At 41.2% G+C, this 20,496-nt stretch overlaps 1 protein-coding gene and 1 non-coding gene across 3 annotated transcripts in view; one reads left to right on the top strand and one right to left on the bottom strand.

Annotated features, from left to right (window-relative positions):
- The window catches only part of HECW1 (HECT, C2 and WW domain containing E3 ubiquitin protein ligase 1), a 471,951-nt gene that overhangs the window by 42,182 nt on the left and 409,273 nt on the right, over nucleotides 1-20,496 (top strand). The gene's annotated exons all lie outside the window — the stretch shown is intronic.
- Nucleotides 5,105-5,211, bottom strand: LOC145524998 (U6 spliceosomal RNA). The gene has a single exon (XR_014068019.1). It is a non-coding gene; the product is annotated as a U6 spliceosomal RNA (small nuclear RNA).

Below are 20,496 nucleotides of genomic sequence, written 5' to 3'. Positions count from 1 at the left end.
AAATATAGGGAGGCGACCTCATCTCCCAAAAGATGTATGAAGAGAGCACTCAGGGAAGAGCACCAGTAAAAACAGATGACCCAAGGAAACAATTCCTCCAGCGCTGGAGGAGGCAGACACATTCTCTGTAGGGTGTGGCTCTTGCTTCATTTCTGAAATTGGATGGTACACTACAGGTGGAAGCCCCCTCTCACTCCCCTGTTTTCTTCAGAGTTACCCCCTGAGCAGATCACAGTTTTGTAATCCAGCTTATCCACACTGCCGCTAAGAGATACTTCTGCCAGGGAGCTGAAAACATTGGTTAGTATCCTCAGTTCCCGGGGCTGTACTCTCAGGACAATTACCCTCAATGAAAGTCCACACACACCTCTGTTTTGGTGGTGGCCAAATCCAGCCCAGGATTGTCCTGACCTAAGTCTGATCCCACTGAGATTTCAAGGCATTTCATCTGAGAAATCCTCTTATCGCTTCAAGTTTAATATGTCTAAAGCCAAATTTATGACCTCCTTATAATAACATTGTAATTCTCCTAACCCTTAATACTTGACCCATATCCAAGTCAACACGTTGGAGCTAAGCCCCAGATACAAGAAGTATCACCTTCTGCATGCCATTGAGATTGTTTCACAATTTCATTTTCCATCCTTTCCATTCTCATTGCTGCCACAATTGTGCAGGATTTAATTACTTCATGTCTGAATCACCAGAGGAGCATTTCTGTTCATCTTCCTCATGTCTCTTCGCCACTCCTCCTCAAAAGACAGATCAGTTTCAGGTTGATCTTTTGTTAGGCAGAACCTCAATGATGCTACTATGCGGAGGAAGTGCTGTCTCCTCCCTTTGACCTGTGGCATCTGGTTCAGAGACCTTTCATAGTTGATTTCCACTTATCCACCAAGTGTTACTTGCCACTGCTCTCCAAAATAAATACTTAAAAAAAATGAATATTCATCTCGTTAGTCTATTCCATACATCCCTCCTGTACTTGTCATCAGCTCTTAGATTTTACTTTGATTTATTTTTCTAGTGGAATGTTTTCTGCATTCTTTATTACCAAATTAGACCTTACTCCTATTCAGAGACCCAGCTCAAATTCAGTTGTCAGATTGGACTGACCGATACTTTAAAAAAAAATGATTCTGGTCATTATAAACTGGATAAGAAAGACATACATATTTAGAAATTATTTCAGTGGATTTGTGTATGACTCTGGGGCTTCCCTGGTAGCTCAGCTGGTAGAGAATCTGCCTGCAACGCAAGAGACCCTGGTTTGATCCCTGGAGAAGGAATAGGCTACCCACTCCAGTATTTTTGGGCTTCCCTGGTGGCTCAGATGTTAAAGAATCCACCTGCAATGTGGGAAACCTGGGTTTGATCCCTGGGTTGGGAGGATCCCCTGGAGAAGGGAACACTACCCATTCCAGTGTTCTTGCCTGGAGCATTCCAGGCTACAGTTCATGGGGTCGCAAAGAGTTGGACATGACTGAGCAACTTTCACTCTTTCACATCACTCTCATGTATCTTATTTGTGCTACACCTAAAAAGAATGTGCAATAAATAGACCTTTCTCCCTCTAGCTATAAGGCAGAATAATAACCATCTGACTTTGGGAGGTAATGTAAGAAGATGTTCTTCTCCTCTGCAGCTGAAATTGTGCTGCTCAGGTTGGTAAAACCCAGTTATACAGGAACTTTTGAAATGTGAAGTCATCGTTTTATGTTTTATACTTTCCTGGCACATGTCTTCAATGGTTGAATCTGTGCTGAAGATTATATATCTCTTTATTAAAAACACAAATATCTGGGGACTTCCCTGGTAGTCCAGTGGTTGATACTCGGCACTTCTACTGCAGGAAGCACTGGATGGAACCCTGGTTGGAGAACTGGGATCCCACATGCTGCATGGAAGGGCCAGGGAAAAGAAAGCCCCGAACCAAATAAAACCCCCACACATCTCTGAGTTTATTGTTTCTGTTTTTGTTTGTGGGTTTTGTTGTTGTTTTAGTTTTGGTTCTTAACACAGATGCACTGCCTGTAAATTAATCACAAAGGCCCAGGTGGTTTTTCTTCTGGAAGGCGGGAGTTAGGGTCACTTTGGTGGATTTCATCTATCATGTCCTTTCCCCCATGTTTCTCCTTCCTGAATTGCTGCTATAGGAAGCCTAACTTTTCTCTGCATATGTACCTGCCTACAGGATATATTTGGGTTTCCCAGGTGGTGCTAGTGGTTAAAAAACCTGCCAATGCCCGAGACACGGGTTTGATCCCTGAGTCGGGAAGATCCCCTGGAGGAGGGCATGACAACCCACTCCAATATCACCTGGAGAATCCCATGGACAGAGGAGCCTGGCAGGCCACAGTCCGAAGAGTTGAAAAGAGTGGGACATGACTAAAGCAGCTTAGCATGCAGGCAGGCACAGGATATATTTACCACCCCCACAGAAGCATCGTCATCCTGATTTATGTCTGTAACATTTGCTTTTAAGTAAATCGGACAATTCAGACAGTGGTCTGTCCATTAGTAAAAGACTGTCCTCTCTCTTAGACCAAGTGACCCACTGTTAGGACAGCATTTTCTGAAACACTTCTTATAAAACTGCTTTAGGATAAAAGCAGAGCTTATTCAAGGGGAAAAGATGGGGCTGGGGAGGGGGATTTCTAAGATCAATAAAAGGCAGTGTGAACAAAAAGAAACAGGTTTCTATGCTGCAGGACTTCTCAGTACTTTTGGCAGCCTCTTGCAGGCTCTGCCAGGGATTGTGCCCCTGGGAGGGGCCCAGGGAGGTGACCCCAATGGGGACTAGATCCACATTCCAGAAGTACCTGGCATGAGGCTCTTTTTCTTAGAAGAGTATCTTTCAGAAATAGTGTGTAATGGAAAGCACAGTGTCAAACCTCAGCCTGGGCTGTTGCAAATCCTGTCATCAAGGGCAAATTGGAGTTTTAGCTTCTAGTTTGGCTCAGAAGTGCTCAAAAGACCCTCTTCAGAGCATATGTGTGTTAAAACTGGCATGTTAGTCCTTTGGACAGATCATACTGGGAGAACCCATTTCTTGTGTAGGCATTCCTGCTTTCCTATGTTATTACTGTCACGTTTTCTTTTCTCTAACACTCAGTATTTCAGCTTAGAGGAGGGACCTCACTATATTGAAATATGGACCTCTTTTGAGGAGGAGTTTGTTCTGTTGGTGCTGTGAGCTTGAAGGAGGGACCCAGTGGGACTGGACTAGACTTCCCAGGAGGGAGCACTAATTGGTTATTGATGGTTCACTAAGCAGGGAAAGGTCAGGCTGAATCTTCAAGTATTGGAAAAACCACAAGCTGGATTCAGCTGCTGCAGTGGTGAAGCACTGATGCTACAGGTGAAAACAATTGCTAGGGTACTACGGACCCAGAACAGGAAGCAGAGGGGTGGAGCTAGTTTCTTCTTCCTCTTTTAGCTTCTATCTTCCAGTCTGGTACCTCCTATAGAACCTGGGCAGGCCATAGGCTGCAAAGTAGAAATGAAGGGAACAGCCCCAGCTTTAGCATCACAGAGTTTAGACTAGAGGGAATGGAGTCAGAAGACAACTCACAAACTGCAGAGCACAATGGTGACTTCGCAGACTTTTCCCTCCTTGCTCATGTGACCGGTGAAAATGCAGAACTTGTTGTAGTTTTGGTTAGCATTTTTTCTTACGGGGCTGAGGTTGAATACCTTTTAACGTTTAAAATTGGTTTTCCTTTCTGTGAACTATCTTTTGATATCCTTTGTTCAATCTTGTTTTCCTTTGGTTGTCGTTTTTGTTTCTTAGGTGTGAAAGAAATTAAACTTTTGAATATAATATATTTAGAAATATTTTTCCTAGTTTGTCATTGACATTTGATATATGATGGCTTTTCCACATATGCGTTTTTATATTCACAGAGTTGAGTTTTCTTTTTTTTTAAATTAGTTTATTTTCTATTTTTTAACTTTACAATATTGTATTTGTTTTGCCATACACTGACATGAATCCACCATGGGTGTACATGTTTTCCCCTTCCAGAACCCTCCTTCCATCTCCCTCCCCATCTCTTCCCTCCAGGTCATCCCGGTGCTCCAGCCCCGAGCACCCTGTCTCATGAGTTGAACCTGAACTGGTGATTTGTTTCACATATGATAATTTACATGCTTCAATGCCGTTCTCCCATATCATCCCACCCTTGCCCTCTCCCATAGAGTCCATAACACTGTTCTATTTATTTGTGTCTCTTTTGATGTTTCGCATACAGGGTTATCTTTACCGATTGACTAAATATCATATATATGTGTTAGTACACTGTATTGGTGTTTTTCTTTCTGGCTTACTTCACTCTGTATAATAGGCTCCAGTTTCATCCACCTCATTAGAACTGATTCAAATGTATTCTTTTCAATGGCTGAGTAATATTCCATTGTGTATATGTACCACAGCTTCCTTATCCATTCATCTGCTGATGGGCATCTAGGCTGCTTCCATGTCCTGGCTATTATAAACAGTGCTGCGATGAACATTGGGGTACACGTGACTCTTTCAATTCTGGTTTCCTCAGTGTGTATGCCCAGCAGTGGTATTGCTGGGGCATATGGCAGTTCTATTTCCAGTTTTTTGAGGAATCTCCACACTGTTCTCCATAGTGGCTGTACTAGTTTGCATTCCCACCAACAGTGTAAGAGGGTTCCCTTTTCTCCACACCCTCTCCAGCATTTATTGCTTGTAGTCTCTTGGATAGCAGCCATTCTGATGGGCGTGAAATGGTACCTCCTTGTGGTTTTGATTTGCATTTCTCTGATAATGAGTGATGTTGAGCATCTTTTCATGTGTGTGTTAGCCATCTGTATGTCTTCTTTGGAGAAGTGTCTGTTTAGTTCTTTGGCCCACTTTTTGATTGGGTCGTTTATTTTTCTGGAATTGAGCTGCAGGAGTTGCGTGTATATTTTTGAGATTAATTGTTTGTCCATTGCTTCATTTGCTATTATTTTCTCCTATTCCGAAGGCTGTCTTTTCACCTTGCTTATAGTTTCCTTTGTTGTGCGAAAGCTTTTAATATTAATTAGGTCCCATTTGTTTATTTTTGCTTTTATTTCCAATATTCTGGGAGGTAAAAATATGGAATGATTCACAAATTTGCGTGTCATCCCTGCACAGGGGCCATGCTAATCTTCTCTGTATCGTTCCAGTTTTAGTATATGTGCTGCCAGAGCGAGCACCAGAGTTGAGTTTTATCAGCATTTTCTTTTATGACTTCAGGGTTTCTGTTCATCTGTAGAAAGGCCTTTTCAACTTTGAGATGATAAAAAATGTTCTTCCATTTTTTCCCCTAGTTCTACAATGGCTTTGGTTTTAAAATTTAAATATTTGATCAATTTGGAATTATTCCTATTATTATGAGATACTAATTCCCATGTGTTTCCTTCTTCCTGATTTACCATCAAGATGTCCAACACCACTTATTGAACAATCCATATTTTCTCCATCAATTTGAAAATTCCCCTTTATTATAATTCTTATATGGTTAAAACATATTTTTGATCTATTTCTAAACTTTCTAATCTGTTGCATTGCTATGACTGTTCATATACTAGCACCACACTGTTTTAATTACTCTAGCTTCATATTATGGTTAAATATCTCCAACAGCATTTCCTCCTCATTAGTTTCCCCTTTAGAATCATGTTTGTTCTTGACTTTTCTTTCTCCCATAGGAACATTAGAGTCAACTTGTCTAATTTTAAAGCCTATTGGCAGTTTCATTGAGATCATATAACAATATAGATTAAGAAAGTGCTGAAACTGTTGAGTTTTTCTATTTGAGAACATGCTATTTCATTTATGTGGTCAAATACACTGGCATTCCATCCCATTGACTGCAAGAAACCCAGCATTTGTCATCAAATATTTCTGGGAATGTCTAGAACGATCAATAGTTCCACAAATATACTCTGAACTTCATTGCCACCTCAGCTAGGCATCTGTCTCTCATTTACTTCTCAACCATCTGCAGTTAGCATTGCTCTATCTCAAGAACAAGTATTTTCAACCTGAGCTAAACATTTCCCTGGGAATAATGGCATTCCAAGCAGTAACAGGAACAATGATTCTAGATTCTCTCTCTGTTTCCATATGTTTGCTTTCCTGAAATTGATCATCCTGAAAATATACCAATGGTCTCTAGGTTCTCTCTTCCAACTTCTCCTTCCACTCTTCCTCATTTACACATTGTTAATGAAAAGCATGGGCCTCACCTATCCTAAGTCTTACTATGTGCATTGACTTGGGGGTGGAAAAGCATCTAGGGAGCAACCAAGGGGGCACATGAGAATCCTAGGGCTTGTTGAGAAAGTGAATGGCTGTAGTGATTGATCACAAATCAAGTGATTCCAATTCTTGGCTTTCATTAAAGCTGAAAAAACTTAAAATAGGCTATTTAAATTAATTTTGTTGATGATTGCTATGTTTTTGTTTTGTATGTAGCTTGTAAAGAGTTAAAGAAAATAAAGGATGTTAGTATAATAAAGATCCTTGCATTTGTGCCTACTTCTATATATGAACAGTTGTCTGAAATACTTAAAGTGTAAAATTGATGATAAATTGTCTCACTTTAGTTAATGCAAAACCTTCATCTATATATATATATAAACTCATTTCTTTTATGTAAGTGTAGTTAATTTGCAATATTTAAGTATAGTTAATTTGCAATATTGTGTTAGTTTCAGGTATACACCAAAGTGATTTAGTTATATATATATATATATATATATATATATATATATGTTTTTTTCAGGTTATTTTACGTTATAGGCCACTACATGGTATTGAATATGGTTCCCTGTGCTATACAGTAGGACCTTGTTGTTTATCAATTCTATATATAGTAGTATGTATCTGTTAATCCCAAGTTGCTAGTTTAGCCCTTTCTGCCCCTTCCCCTTTGGTAATCATAAGTTTGTTTTCTATGTCTGTGAATCTGCTGTTGAAATGTATATAGTTTCATCTTTATTATTTTTAAATTTCCACACTTCAGCTCCTTCAGAGCAGTCAGTGGGAAGTATAGGACTTGAGGAAAGGCATTGCTTCCCCCTTCATCACCTTGGATGATGCTGACATGTCAGCACTTGTGACATGACTGCCCACTCTGTCTTTCCCCTTGGCAGCCACACACTTCTCCAATAATCTTAGGATGAGTGACCCGGTTTGACTTTCTTCTCCTTTGTGGTTCTCTTGCTCCTCCCTGTTTACCTCAGACTCTCTTTGTCAGGTCATACACCTCTCAGTACAGTTCTGAAGTGCAGGGCTGTGAAGCAGCTGTTAAAGTGGACAAATGTGAAGGGAGGTCAAGATCATGAACTCTGCATCCATTTTTAGCTGTGGGCCTTTGGAAAATTTTAAAACTTGTTTCTTCCTCTGTAAAACTGGAATGATTCTGGCACTTATCTCCTACCATTATTGTTGGCTTAAATGAGAAAATATATGTAATGTGATTGACACTGTGACTGGCCCTTTAATAAGTATTAGTAATTGTTCACTATTACTAGCAAGTTCTCATTCTGCCCTCAAATTAACCTACACACAGTTGTCCCGGAGCTTCTTGGACACAGGCTGAGAAGAGGAGAAAGTGTCAGATTCAGTGGGAGACTTGGTGCTCTCTGAAGAGCTCTGAAGCTTATGTGATGGGTTTCACCTTTTATCTCCTAATAAATTAAGATTTTCATCTACTGCACCTTGAGTTTTATTTTCTAGTTCCTAATTTGAAAAGAGCTATTAATGCACTCAAGCACACATATCCTCACTTACCCCTACACACCCAAAAAACAATGACCTGCTAACTGATTGGATGTGTGAATCAGAGTTTTAAAAGGTGACCATGATTTCTTAGCAAATTTTTATCTTTCTAAAAAATTTCTGTAGCTTAAAACACACACACACACACACACACATCACAAAACATACATGAGTTTGGGAGATGCAGTGTTTGGCTGAGAGTGGTGATTGGTCCTGGGCTAGCCCAGTTCTGTTTGAAAGTTTAGTTGTTGTTCTTTTTGTCACTTTATAACTCAAAGAAGATGCTCCTGGAATTTTAAAAATTAGGAATTTAAAAAATTTCCCAGTTGTCTATTCAAAGGACAAATCATTAATTTAAATATTGTAGACCTCTATTTCCTTTCTGATTAGGTATTCCCAACCTTGCCTTGCAAGCCTGGTTAATCTACAAAGTAGAAGAGGAGCACGTAAGGGACACATGGAGACCTTCTGTCATTGGAAGTGTTCCAGGACACTCTGAGGGCCAGTTTATTCTCATTAACTCTGAGGAGGCACCGTCATCCTAGGGCTACATATGTATGGTGTGTGGCTCATCCTTTTTTTTTTTTTTAAAGGAAGTCCCTGATGCCAAAAACTCAGACTGTGTGTACTGGTGCTGAATCAAATCTCAGAGACAGAGTTTTGGGTGAACTAGAAAAGAAAAGCTTCATTGCTTTGCCAGGCAAAGGGAGACACAGCAGGTACATGACTCTCAAAACTGTGCGTCCCAACTGGTTCAGGGGTGGGGTTGCTGATAAGGATTAGGATGTGTGCAGGGCCTGCACTCTTAACTCGTAGGTCTTCTGATGAACTTTTCTGGTTCCTGTAATCTGACCTAAGGTGGTCTTCTCTGGAATGAAGAATGATAACATCCTGTATTTGTTGGGAGGTTTTATTTCTGCAGAAGAGCTCAAAGATTTTGTAGTCTCTATCCCTTGAGGCAGAGCCAGGACCCTGCTCCAAGGCTACCCTATTGTTTCTTGGCTGCTCCTTCCTTGTCTCTGCACCCCCTCCTTTCCCTGATTAGAAACTGTTCAAATCTGCCATTTGGAACTCAAGGAAAGTCATGGAGGCTAGAGTCTGTTCTCTACCAGTAAGAAATGGGGGATGCAGAAAGATTTCTGTGTCCAGGAGCCCCACAGGGTCCTACTCAAGGTTACATTCAGTCCTTAAGTCTTCCTGTGACATCAGTAAGTTCAGTCACTCAGTCATATCTGACTCTTTGTGACCCCATGGAGTTCAGCATGCCAGGCTTCGCTATCCATCACCAACTCCCAGAGCTTACTCAAACTCATGCCCACTGAGTTGGTGATGCCATCCAACCATCTCATCCTCTGTCATCCCCTTCTCCTCCCGCCTTCAATCTTTCCCAGCATCAGGGTCTCTTCCAATTAGTCAGTTCTTCGCATCAGGTGGCCAAAGTATTGGAGTTTCAGCTTCAGCATCAGTCCTTCCAATGAATATTCAGGACTGATTTCCTTTAGGATTGCCTGTGACATAGGCTCTGACAATATCTCAGACTTTTCTTGGTTTTGATTTGATGACCTTGGCGGTTTTGAAGAGGACTGGCCAAGTATTTGTTACATGTCCCTCTGTCTAGACATTCTCCTCATGATTATTAGCCTGGGGTTATGTGTTTTGAGGTGGAGATAGAGCACTATTTTCATCACATCATATCAAAGGTACATGCTATCAATGTGACTAGTTTGTCACTGTTGAAGTTGACTTCGATCATCTGCCAGAGGTGGTGCTTGCCAGGTTTCTCCACTGTCAAGTTCCTCTTTTTTCCCCTTTCTACACAGTGCTTTGGAAAGAAGTCATTATTTACAGCTCACAGGCAAGGAGTGGGGAGTATGCTTGACTTCCTTGGGGGCAGAGTACCTACATAAATTATTTAGAATTCTTCTCCTTAGATTTGTCCCTTCTCCTCTACTTATTAGTTTATTCAATCATTTATTTATGTCAGTATGGACTCATGAATATTTTATACTTCAAGTTATATTCCAGCAATACATTATTTTGTTTCTCAAATTTTCCCAGCTTTGGCTATTGGGAATTCTTTCAGTTGACTCCTGTGTCCTTTTGACAAGCCCATCATTGTTTGGGTTTTTGTTGGTTTTTTTTTTGAGCACTTTCTTACTTCCTAGCACTAAGAAAGATACCCAGGCTTGTCTTAAATCTTTCTTGTTTCAGTCCTAGAATCGGCCATTTTTCCAAGGAGCTCTGAAATTTGCTGAAACTTGGCCTCTGTGCACTGGAGCCAAATTGAATCTTGGAAACAGAGCTTGGGGTGAAATAGAAAATAGCTTTATTGCTTTGCCAGGCAAAGGGGGACACAGTGGGCTAACGCACTCAAAACTGTGTGCCCCCACCCCAGGGGATTTGGTGAGGAGTTTTATAGCAGTGGTTCAAGGGAAGGGTTGCTGATAAGGATCAGAAGAAGAAGAAGAAGAAGTGAAGTCGCTCAGTCGTGACTCTTTGTGACCCCATGGACATCAGCCTACCAGGCTTCTCTGTCCATGGGATTTTCCAGGCAAGAGTACTAGAGTGGGTTGCTATTTCCTCCTCTCTTCCCGACCCAGGGATCAAACCCGGGTCTCCCACATGGTAGGCAGACGCTTTACCAGTCTGAGCCACCAGGGAAGTCAGATAAGGATCAGGGTGTGTGCATTTCTTTGATCGGGTCTCAGTTCGTCTCCTGATGAGTCTTATCAAGGCCTTATATACTTTTACCAGGCCCATTCCCACAACACACATCTTAAAACTAACAATAGAAAGATCTTACCAGACCCACTCTTACAACATAAGTCTTAAGATAAGGAGATTAGTCAGAAGTTTCCTGTTAAGAAGGAGAAACATGTCCTCAAGCAAGATATATTGTTATTATATAATCATTAATACAGAGCTTAAGGAAAAAAACATACCCTTGAGCAAGATAGTAGTTGTGTTGTGTAATCAGCTCTGGCCTTAAAGAAAGTTAGTCTTAAAGATTATTGTCATAACAACTCAAAGTATAAGAAAAAACATCTTATGTGACTAAGACAAAGCAATGTAGAAAAAAATGTGTCCCTTTCCTCCTCCTCAGGAGCCCCAGACCCCTTTCTCCTCCTTGAGGGACTCCTTATCAACCTACCCAATAATTAACTCTGTCACCAACCCAGGGATCAAACCTGGGTCTACTGCAGGCAGATTCTTTACCATCTGAGTTCTGTAGAAGAGCTCAAAGATACTATTATGTGTATTTCTTGAGGCAAAACCAGGATCCTGTCCAAAGGCTGCACAATTATTTCTTGACTGCTCCTTCCTTGTCTCTTCATCTTTTCCCTTTCCTGAGTAGCTACTGTTTGAACCTGTCCTTTGGAACTGATAGGGGGACTGTCATGGAGGCTGAAACCTGTTCCCTTCAAACAAGAAACTAGGGACACAGAAAGGCTTCTGTGCCCGTTTCAGTGCTTGGTTTTAGTTTCTTTCATTGGACAATGAAATTAGACACTAAAATCTGGGCCTTGGGTTTTATGGCATTTTTTGATGTTCAATACCCATGCAATTCAACCTTATTTAATAAAATTACCAATATTTTACTTACTACTTACTTGGTTTGCAAGAAGTGCAAACTGAAAATGCCTTCTTTCTAAGAATAGATGGATGGATGACATGAATTTAGACATAAATAATCTGCACATATGTCCTTTTATTTCTTGGCTTTATTTTTTAACATTTGAATCTTTATATGAGCTTTATTTTTGTGCATGGCATAAAGTGGGTATTCTACATTTTTCCAAAATAAATTACTAGTTTATCCTCAATAGGATTCATTTTACACTTTTAAAGTAATTTTTTTTTTGGGGGGGCGTCTTTAATTCTTGAAACATGGACTGATGGGATTATGGGTTAAACTGTGAACTCAATCTAATCTCAATCTAATCTGAAGGGACACTGGAGAATATGTCACTGGTAAAATCAATTGTTTTGTTCCCTCCTTTTTTCTTGTATCTTCAGTTCAGTTCAGTCGCTCAGTTGTGTCCGACTCTTTACAACCCCATGAATTGCAGCACACCGGGCCTCCCTGTCCATCACCAACTCCTGGAGTTTACCCAAACTCATGTCCATCGAGTCGGTGATGCCATCCAGCCATCTCATCCTCTGTCGACCCCTTCTCCTCCTGCCCCAAAATCCTTCCCAGCATCAGGGTCTTTTCCAATGAGTCTACTCTTCGCATGAGGTGGCCAAAGTATTGGAGTTTCAGCTTCAACATCAGTCCTACCAATGAACACCCAGGACTGATCTCCTTTATGATGGACTGGTTGGATCTCCTTACAGTCCAAGAGACTCTCAAGAGTCTTCTCCAGTACCACAGTTCAAAAGCATCAATTCTTCGGCGCTCAGCTTTCTTCACCGTCCAACTCTCACTACTGGAAAAACCATAGCCTTGACTAGACAGACCTTTGTTGGCAAAGTAATGTCTCTGCTTTTTAATATGCTATCTAGGTTGGTCATAACTTTCCTTCCAAGGAGTAAGTGTCTTTTAATTTCATGGCTGCAATCACCATCTGCAGTTATTTTGGAGCCCAAGATAATAAAGTCAGCCACTGTTTCCACTGTTTCCCCATCTATTTCCCATGAAGTGATGGGACCAGATGCCATGATCTTAGTTTTCTGAGTGTTGAGCTTTAAACCAACTTTTTCACTCTCCTCTTTCATTTTCATCAAGAGGCTTTTTAGTTCTTCTTCACTTTCTGCCATAAGGGTGGTGCCATCTGCATATCTGAGATTATTGATATTTCTCCCGGCAATCTTGATTCCAGCTTGTGCTTCTTCTAGCCAAGTGAACAGTTTCTAAATGCAGTGGATGCATGTCTTCCTGCTGTGGGTGTCTCATCTTGTTTTAGCCATTGGGAGCTCTTTCAGTTGATTCCTCTGGAATTCCCTTAATGGGAAAGGAAAGTCGCTCAGTCGTGTCCGACTCTTTGCGACCCCGTGGACTGTAGCCTGCCAGGCTCCTCCGTCCATGGGATTCTCCAGGCAAGAACACTGGAGTGGTTTGCCATTTCCTTCTCCAGGGGATCTTCCCGACCCAGGGATCGAACCCAGGTCTCCCACATTGGAGGCAGACGCTTTAACCTCTGAGCCACCAGGGAGGTCCTTTAATGGGAAAGTCTATTCTAAATTATTGCCACATTATAACTTCAAACTCTGTTGCTCAAACATTATCAAGGTGTGGCTATGAGAAAGAGGACACATAAAACATAGATGTATGAAAGATCTATGGTCTATCTGAAACTGACTTGGGACCCTCTGCTACAGTGCTGCAATGCTTGTACCTAGGCAAATGTCTCCATGAACAACAAAATACAAAGAAACTATATTGGACTAAAAATAACTGCCTGCATGCAGCAGTTTTGGCAAATTCTGTACTGAAAGATACAAAAAGACCAAAAAAACCCCAACTACCACTTCTGAAGAACCAGGAGCAAAAACTAGATGTTGGTAGCAAAAGCAGAGTACTGTACATGCCCCCTGCACTCAACGCCCCGAAGGGGTGGGCAGAACACCTAAGCCATCCTTCTGACCTGATCCCTGGGCACACCGCTACCCTCACCCCATGTAAGGAACCAGCTTATCCCCCCACTTTGGGGAGCACACAAAGGGGCCTGTTATTTGTTTTCCATCCCTTCTGCAGCTGGAGTAGTAGCCCCAGTAAAGCCTTGCCTGAATTTCTTGTCTGACCTCTAGTCAATTTCTGTTGATTTAGGGGAAAGCCAAGAACCCTGGTCAGTATCATATCCAACACTGTTACCCCCAGGGAAGAACAGAGCAAAATAAAACTAAGCAGAAGTGAACTCAGGTCTTGTGGTTTTCATCCTTTGTCTTGAGTTGAATTTTGTTTCATCCTTGCACTGGGTAGCTATGAGAGCTAGCCTCACTGAAACATGCTTGGATTTGTTGTTTCATGACTTTAGGATGGAAGATGGAACTCCATCACCACCCTGTATCTCCTTTCTGCTTGCCTTAGGAAGAATTCTTATCAGTCTTGTGAGCCAACAGAAACTTCCTGGGGGTGGTTTGTGAATCATTTTTATTTTACTGATCACATGGTATTTCCCTCTTTGGTTTGGCTGATAGGAAGCTCAGAGCCAAATCTGTGGTCCAAATATGGCAAAATACTTGCAAGCTTCTGACTGAATTTTACCATACTGCTGCCAGATTTTGCTTTGTCCTTATTTCCTTTTCCATTCAGTTTTTTACAATGTTGGATTTCGGGTTTCTCTACCTTAGCATCATTGACTTCATGGGCTTCATGACCTGTTCTGTGGGGATGTGCCCTCCACTTTGTTGGATGTTTAGCAGTATTCCTGACCTCTGTTCACTAGTAGCAGCCCAACCCACCCCTGGTTGGAACAAGCAAAAATTTCTCCAGGTATTTCCAAATGTTCCTTGGAGAGCAAAATCACCCCTTCGTTGAGAACCATTGGATCATATGTGTTTATGTCATCATTAAGGGGATCTTCCAACCCAGGGGTCAAATCCATGTCGGCTGCACTGGCAGATGAGTTCTTTACCACTAACACCTGGGAAGCTCATTTTTGGCCAGAAGACAATGTGTAAAATGCTAATTAATAATTAAATAAATAATCATTAAATAGGTGGAAAAAATTGGGCAATGGAGTATTTATATATGGACCTAGAAATTAAGAGGAGCCTCATGGGCTACAGTCCATGGGGTCGCAAGAGTTGGACACGACTCAGGGATTACAGCACCACCACCAAATGGCTCCAGCATCACTGGAGCAGCTCTGAACCTCCGGGAGTATATTCACCTGGCAGTTGTAGAGCAGAATTTGGTGTTGTGTTTTTAAAGAGACGCTTCTAAAGCAGAGAAATAGGGGGCATGTAATGGACCAGTTCCTGTGGGTATGGTCACTCCACTTGTTTACAAAACAAGAAGACAAGTGGGACTGATCATCAGCCCTCAGTGGCAGAGCAATGACCAAGCCCCATGTCTACACACTGTGGGGGAAAAACCAAGGGAGAGAACATGAGTTGATCATAAAGATGGTCAGATCAAATTGGGACACAGAACTGGGTTATTGGGCACTCTGGGCGGGGGCTTATTGCTTCTAAAGACTATTTTAAGGCTTCTTGATGTGCTAGTACAATTGTGTACCCCTTGAGGAGCTTGCCTCTGGCCAGCAGTGGGTAATGGAAATTTTGTACTTTTAGAATTTTTCGTGAAAGACCATTAAAGTTGTCTATTATCCAAGGAAACCTTTACTAAGCTTTCAAAACCAAAACTCCGGAATAATAGGTAGTGCCCAGACAAACATATTAATATGCCTGTTCTGATTTTTCTCATGGTAATGTAGATTTAATCATGTAGGAATGTTGTGTGTGTGTGTGTGTGTGTATTGTAACAACATTTCAGGCTAAAAGGTCTTTCATCAGAGTAAATAATTGAGGTTTACATGATTTCTGCCTGTTGAGAGTGACATAGAGTGCCATTTTGACCTTCGGGTACAGTCATTTGCAACAGAAGCACAGTGTAGTTTTCCTTTTGTCATGTGGAACAGTTGAACGTGCAGAGAAGCTTTTAAAAGTACTTTTAAAAGCAGGGCTATAAAACTCGGTTTCACATTCTTTGTGACTTGGGTGTCCAGTAACTCGCTGACACTTATTTCTGGACTTTATTTGTATCAAGGGTAAGCAAAGAGTTGTTCAGGAAACAATGAGCTTCTTTAATTTAAAATCCGGTCGTGTCTTCATTTTTTTTGTTAGAAAGTGAGTGGTTACCCTCTACCTCCTGACTCTAGGGTTCTCCGGTGGTGGATGGTCCTTGGTGAAGCTGTATCAGGATTCGATATTAGGGGAATTTGGATTGAGACTAGACCAGCCAGTGGCCACAGTAATTTTGCCAAAATAGTGTTTTGGTTGATTGCACCATCTTGTTTTAGTCTTCTCTGTTTAACAGCAAGCAGTGTTTTCCTGTGCTCTCTCTGCATTTCTATAACCAGCACCTTGCCAGATGCATTATAGGTATTTAATATGTATTTGGGTCAATTTGCATTTAGTGTTATGGACAATACACAAAGGTTATCCCCAAGGCATAGCAGTTCAGTTCAGTCACTCAGTCGTGTCCGACTCTTTGTGACCCCATGGATTGCAGCACACCAGGCCTCCCCGTCCATCACCAACTCCCAGAGTTTACTCAAACTCACGTTCATCGAGTCACTGATGCCATCCAACCATCTCATCCTCTGTCGTCCCCTTCTCCTCTCGTCTTTCCCAGCATCAGGGTCTTATCAAATGAGTCAGCTCTTCGCATCAGATGGCCAAAGTATTGGATTTCAGCTTCAACGTCAGTCCTTCCAATGAACATTCAGGACTGATTTCCTTTAGGCTGTACTGGTTGGATCTCCTTGCAGTCCAAGGGACTCTCAAGAGTCTTCTCCAACACTACAGTTCGAAAGCATCAATTCTTCGGCCCTCAGCTTTCTTTATAGTCCAACTCTCACATCCATACATGACCGCTGGAAAAACCATAGCCTTGACTACACGGACCTTTGTTGGCAAAGTAATGTCTCTGATTTTTAATGTGCTATCTAGGTTGGTCATAACTTTCCTTCCAAGGAGTAAGCGTCTTTTTTATTTCATGACTGCAATCACCATCTGCAGTGATTTTGGAGCCCAAAAAAATAAAGTCAGCCACTATTTCCACTGTTTCTCTATCTATTTGCCATGAAGTGATGGGACTGGATGCCATGATCTTTGTTTTCTGAGTGTTGAGCTTTAAGCCAATTTTTTCACTCTCCTCTTTTACTTAATAGTTGTTCCTGATTCTCAAGAACCTATTTTGTATTGTATGGCAATTTGCGTCCTAGAAATGGACTCTGAAATATTTAGGATGTTTAGTCAAGAGTGCTTTTGGAGCTGAAGTGGTTGTCAGGGTTGTTCTGTGGGACCAGAATGGTTGGGCCTTTATATACCTGTCTTTGGATATGGGTCACCACTGGAGGTCATGACGTTGAATGAGGCAGCTCTCTACCACAGAGACTGACCCTGGAAAGGCTGAAGGCACCACTGAAGTTGAGTGTGGATAGCACTCCCAACAGCTGGGCCACATCAGCACACACATCTCTTTGTCAGTCACATGTCACATGCCAGGTGCTCCCCAGATATTATTTCATCTTCCCTATTATCCCTAATTTAATATTTTCATCAATTTGCAGATGTGGAAACTGAAGTTCAAAGAGGTTAACTTGCTTGCCTAAGAATGGATTGGTAGATAGGCAGATAAACAGTGTTAAATTCGATGCATGAGACAAATGCTCAGGACTGGGGCAATGGGATGACCCAGAGGGATGGGATCGGGAGGGAAGTGGGAGGGGGGTCCAGGAAGGGGAACACATGTAAACCCATGGCTGATTCATGTCAATGTATGGCAAAAACTACTACAATATTGTAAAGTAATTAGCCCCCAACTAAAATAAATAAATTTATTTAAAATAAAAAAAAAAGAGAAGAAAAAAAAATTAAATTCAGTTTCAAGTTCAAAGCCTGTGTGCTTTGTATTTCCTTTGTGAATGGATCAACCAAGTTAGAAGAGGAGCATGAATTGAGAGTCAGAAAACAAGTGTTGGCTGACTCTGTTAACTCCAAGTAGGACCTCAATTGTCAAGTGCTTTAATAAATGTGAATGAGTTTCTCAAAGCACACGAATTACTCAATCTTGTTAAAATGCAGATTCTGATCCAGTAGGTCCCAGTGGGGCCTGAGATTCTGCATTTCTAACAAGCTCGCAGATGATGTCAAAGCTGCTGGCATCTGAGGTCTCAGAAGATCCTAAGTCTCCTCTGCTCTGAAACTCAGCAGGTGTCAAACATGCAGGGACAGCCCTTCCTTGCATAAGAATTCCAGTTGGTAAATATTGAAGAAATTAAGGAAATAGAAAATTACCATTATAACACCCCGATAACAGTTGTTTCAGGTGAAACAACTGGATGCTGAAATTAGACCATAAAAGTGTGAAGAGGAACAGTATATTTACATAGTATCGAAGCATCTTCCCCAAGGATTTCTTGATCATGGAGCGAAAAAGTAAGTTTGTTGGTTTCCTTTTCTCCTCTCCCTCCAGTGTCTGGTAGAAGCAAAGATTTGGACGCAGTACTTATTAAGCAGGTACTGTTTCTAAGGACAAACTAGTTAGAACTCAAGCAGGAAGCACGCAGTTCAAATCGAACACACAGAGGGAAAGGACCGCCAAAGAAGCACACAAAGTTTCCTCTACTTCTCTTTTTATTCTGTTTCCTCCCCTTGGAGCCTGATTGGTTATGCCCTATGCGGATAGGGTATTGTACTGTCCCTGGGGTCTGATTGGTTTTACCCTGTGCAAATAGGGGATTGTACTAGCATTCGCCCGATTAGTTGCACCTAGGACCAGTCAGAGAAAGGGGTGTGCTTTGGGCGTGTTTTCTTGCTAGGGGTTCTCACTCTGGTCCTTCACCTCCCATTTCATGGGCCTTTTTTTTTAAACCTGCCAAGTGATTCAGCCATCTTGGGCTCTGTTTTCTGTTCTAACTACCTGACCAGTTTGTAGCCAACTTCACCTTAACCAAGTGATCAAAGTTGATATCACCACTAGTAAGACATAGGATGCACTGAGAGGCACACATCACTAAAGAGTATACTTATGCAAAGCACAGAACCTCAGTCTAATCATGAGAAAGTATTAGACCCAAATTGAGGGATATTCTATAAGATAACTGACAAGAACTCTGTAAAAGTATCAAGGTCATGAAAGGCAAGGGAACGTTGGAGAATTCCTACAGATTAGAGGAGACCAAGGAGACATGAGAAATACAGTGTTGACAGGGGTCTTAGTTTGGATCTTGGAACAGAAAAAGAACAGTAAAATGTGCTAATAAAGTCTCTAGTTTATAGTATAGCACAAATACTGAGTTTTGACAAGTACATCATGGTAATAATGTAAGATGTTAACATTAGGGGATACTTGGAAAGTACACTGGAACTCTGTTCTGTTTTTGCAGCTTTTCAAAGTCTCAAGTATTTAAAAAGTAAAAATGTAAACAAATCTGCATGTCTGTTCTTCAAAACTTTTTTGAGACATTTTTATACACACAATGCACATGTAGTAGACTTTATATATCACATCACTTGTGAATTATGATGATTTTGTTCTTTATTTTTATGGTTTACACCTCTATGGGTGCCTCCCCACCCCACCCCAGAACTCAGTTTGAAATCTTTGTGGCAATTTTAGGTATCTTGGTAACATTACTGACTCTGGAGATTTTCACAGTCAAAAATAATGATAACAAACATTTATTTTGTTTACTGCAAACCAGGCACTGTGCTAAATGCTTTAAATGCCTCATCTCATTTTTCTTCCTAATAATCCTATTATTGTGAATTTACAGGAAAGGAAATATTAAGTAAAATAGCTTGCTCAAGTTCACAGAATAATTTGTGAAGCCAGAATTTAAACTGAGGTTATTTAAGTTCAGGACCTAAGCTTTAAGTTACATTGTCTGCAACACTGCTTTAAAATATTAACAATTGATTTCAGATAGATTTATTTTTAACGTGGAAGAGTATCATCACTGAACCAACATTTTAAAGATGAGAGGAGAATGATCAAGAAATCAGTCAGTGGCTTTTGATCCTCAGCCCAGTACAGGCAAAGCAGAGAATCCTGAGAAGATGGGTGTCTTTGGCAACCCCTCAAAATCGTGGCCTTGAGCCACTGAGGTTGGGAGGGTGGGATGGGAGATGAAAGACTTTGATACTTGTCCCTGAGCATCTCCTATGGACCTCTGTAGTCTCTCTCCCAGCTTCACTTGATGGATGGCTGGCTAGATAACTGAGTGTGGACCCTGGCTGACTCCCACCTGGGCAGAAGTCGAGAGGTCTCCAATGACTGCATATGCACAGTAAATACAGAGAGGGACTTATCTACCAGTCCAGTGGTTAAGACTATGCTTCCACTGCAGGGAATGAGGGTTCGATCCCTACTCACAGAACTAAGATTCCCACATGCTTGCTGCATGGCCAAAAAGTTAAAAAAAATAAAAATAAATAATTGTACAGAAAGGAAAAAGAAAATATTGTTCTTGTGCTCTTCCCAGACTTTCTCTGAGCACTCCCAACTCTGACTGCAAAAATGTCCACATGGTTCCAAGCAGAGGCTGAAGGAGTGGGGTTGAGGGACTGAAAGATTTCAGTCGTTTGAAGAGAATCCCTAACTCACCACAGAATCCTATATCTTTTCACCTCCAGGTGACACTCAGGGAGGATAACATTTATCTCAGATTTGGGGGGTTTATAGGACAAAGTTTATATTATTTAGTACTGTGTTTGGCACACAGAATGATTTATACTTTCATTTGATAAATATGAGCAAATAATAAGAAATTTTAACTGAGGTTATCTGAAGGGAAATAGTAGGGCAGATTGGTGGGGATATGGAGTGTTCAGAGAAAACACATAAAATAGAATTAATTGAAACAGAAGAGACATTTAAACACACCCCAACTAGCAACCTCAAGGAAAGTTGAGAGGGGTATTGTGCTAAAAAAGTAGACAGCTATGAAAAAGGAAATTGAAAATTTGGTTGCTGAGAGTCCTACCAATATTGGCAACAAATACCAATTAAACACTGCTAAAAATTGAAGTGGGAATTT

This window comes from Giraffa tippelskirchi, chromosome 10 (genome assembly GCF_054371585.1).
Source record: "Giraffa tippelskirchi isolate mGirTip1 chromosome 10, T2T-mGirTip1v1.2.pri, whole genome shotgun sequence".
In the NCBI taxonomy this organism is placed as follows: domain Eukaryota; kingdom Metazoa; phylum Chordata; class Mammalia; order Artiodactyla; family Giraffidae; genus Giraffa; species Giraffa tippelskirchi.
Note: the sequence above shows the minus strand (reverse complement) of the source record. Positions and strands in the feature narration are given on the sequence as shown.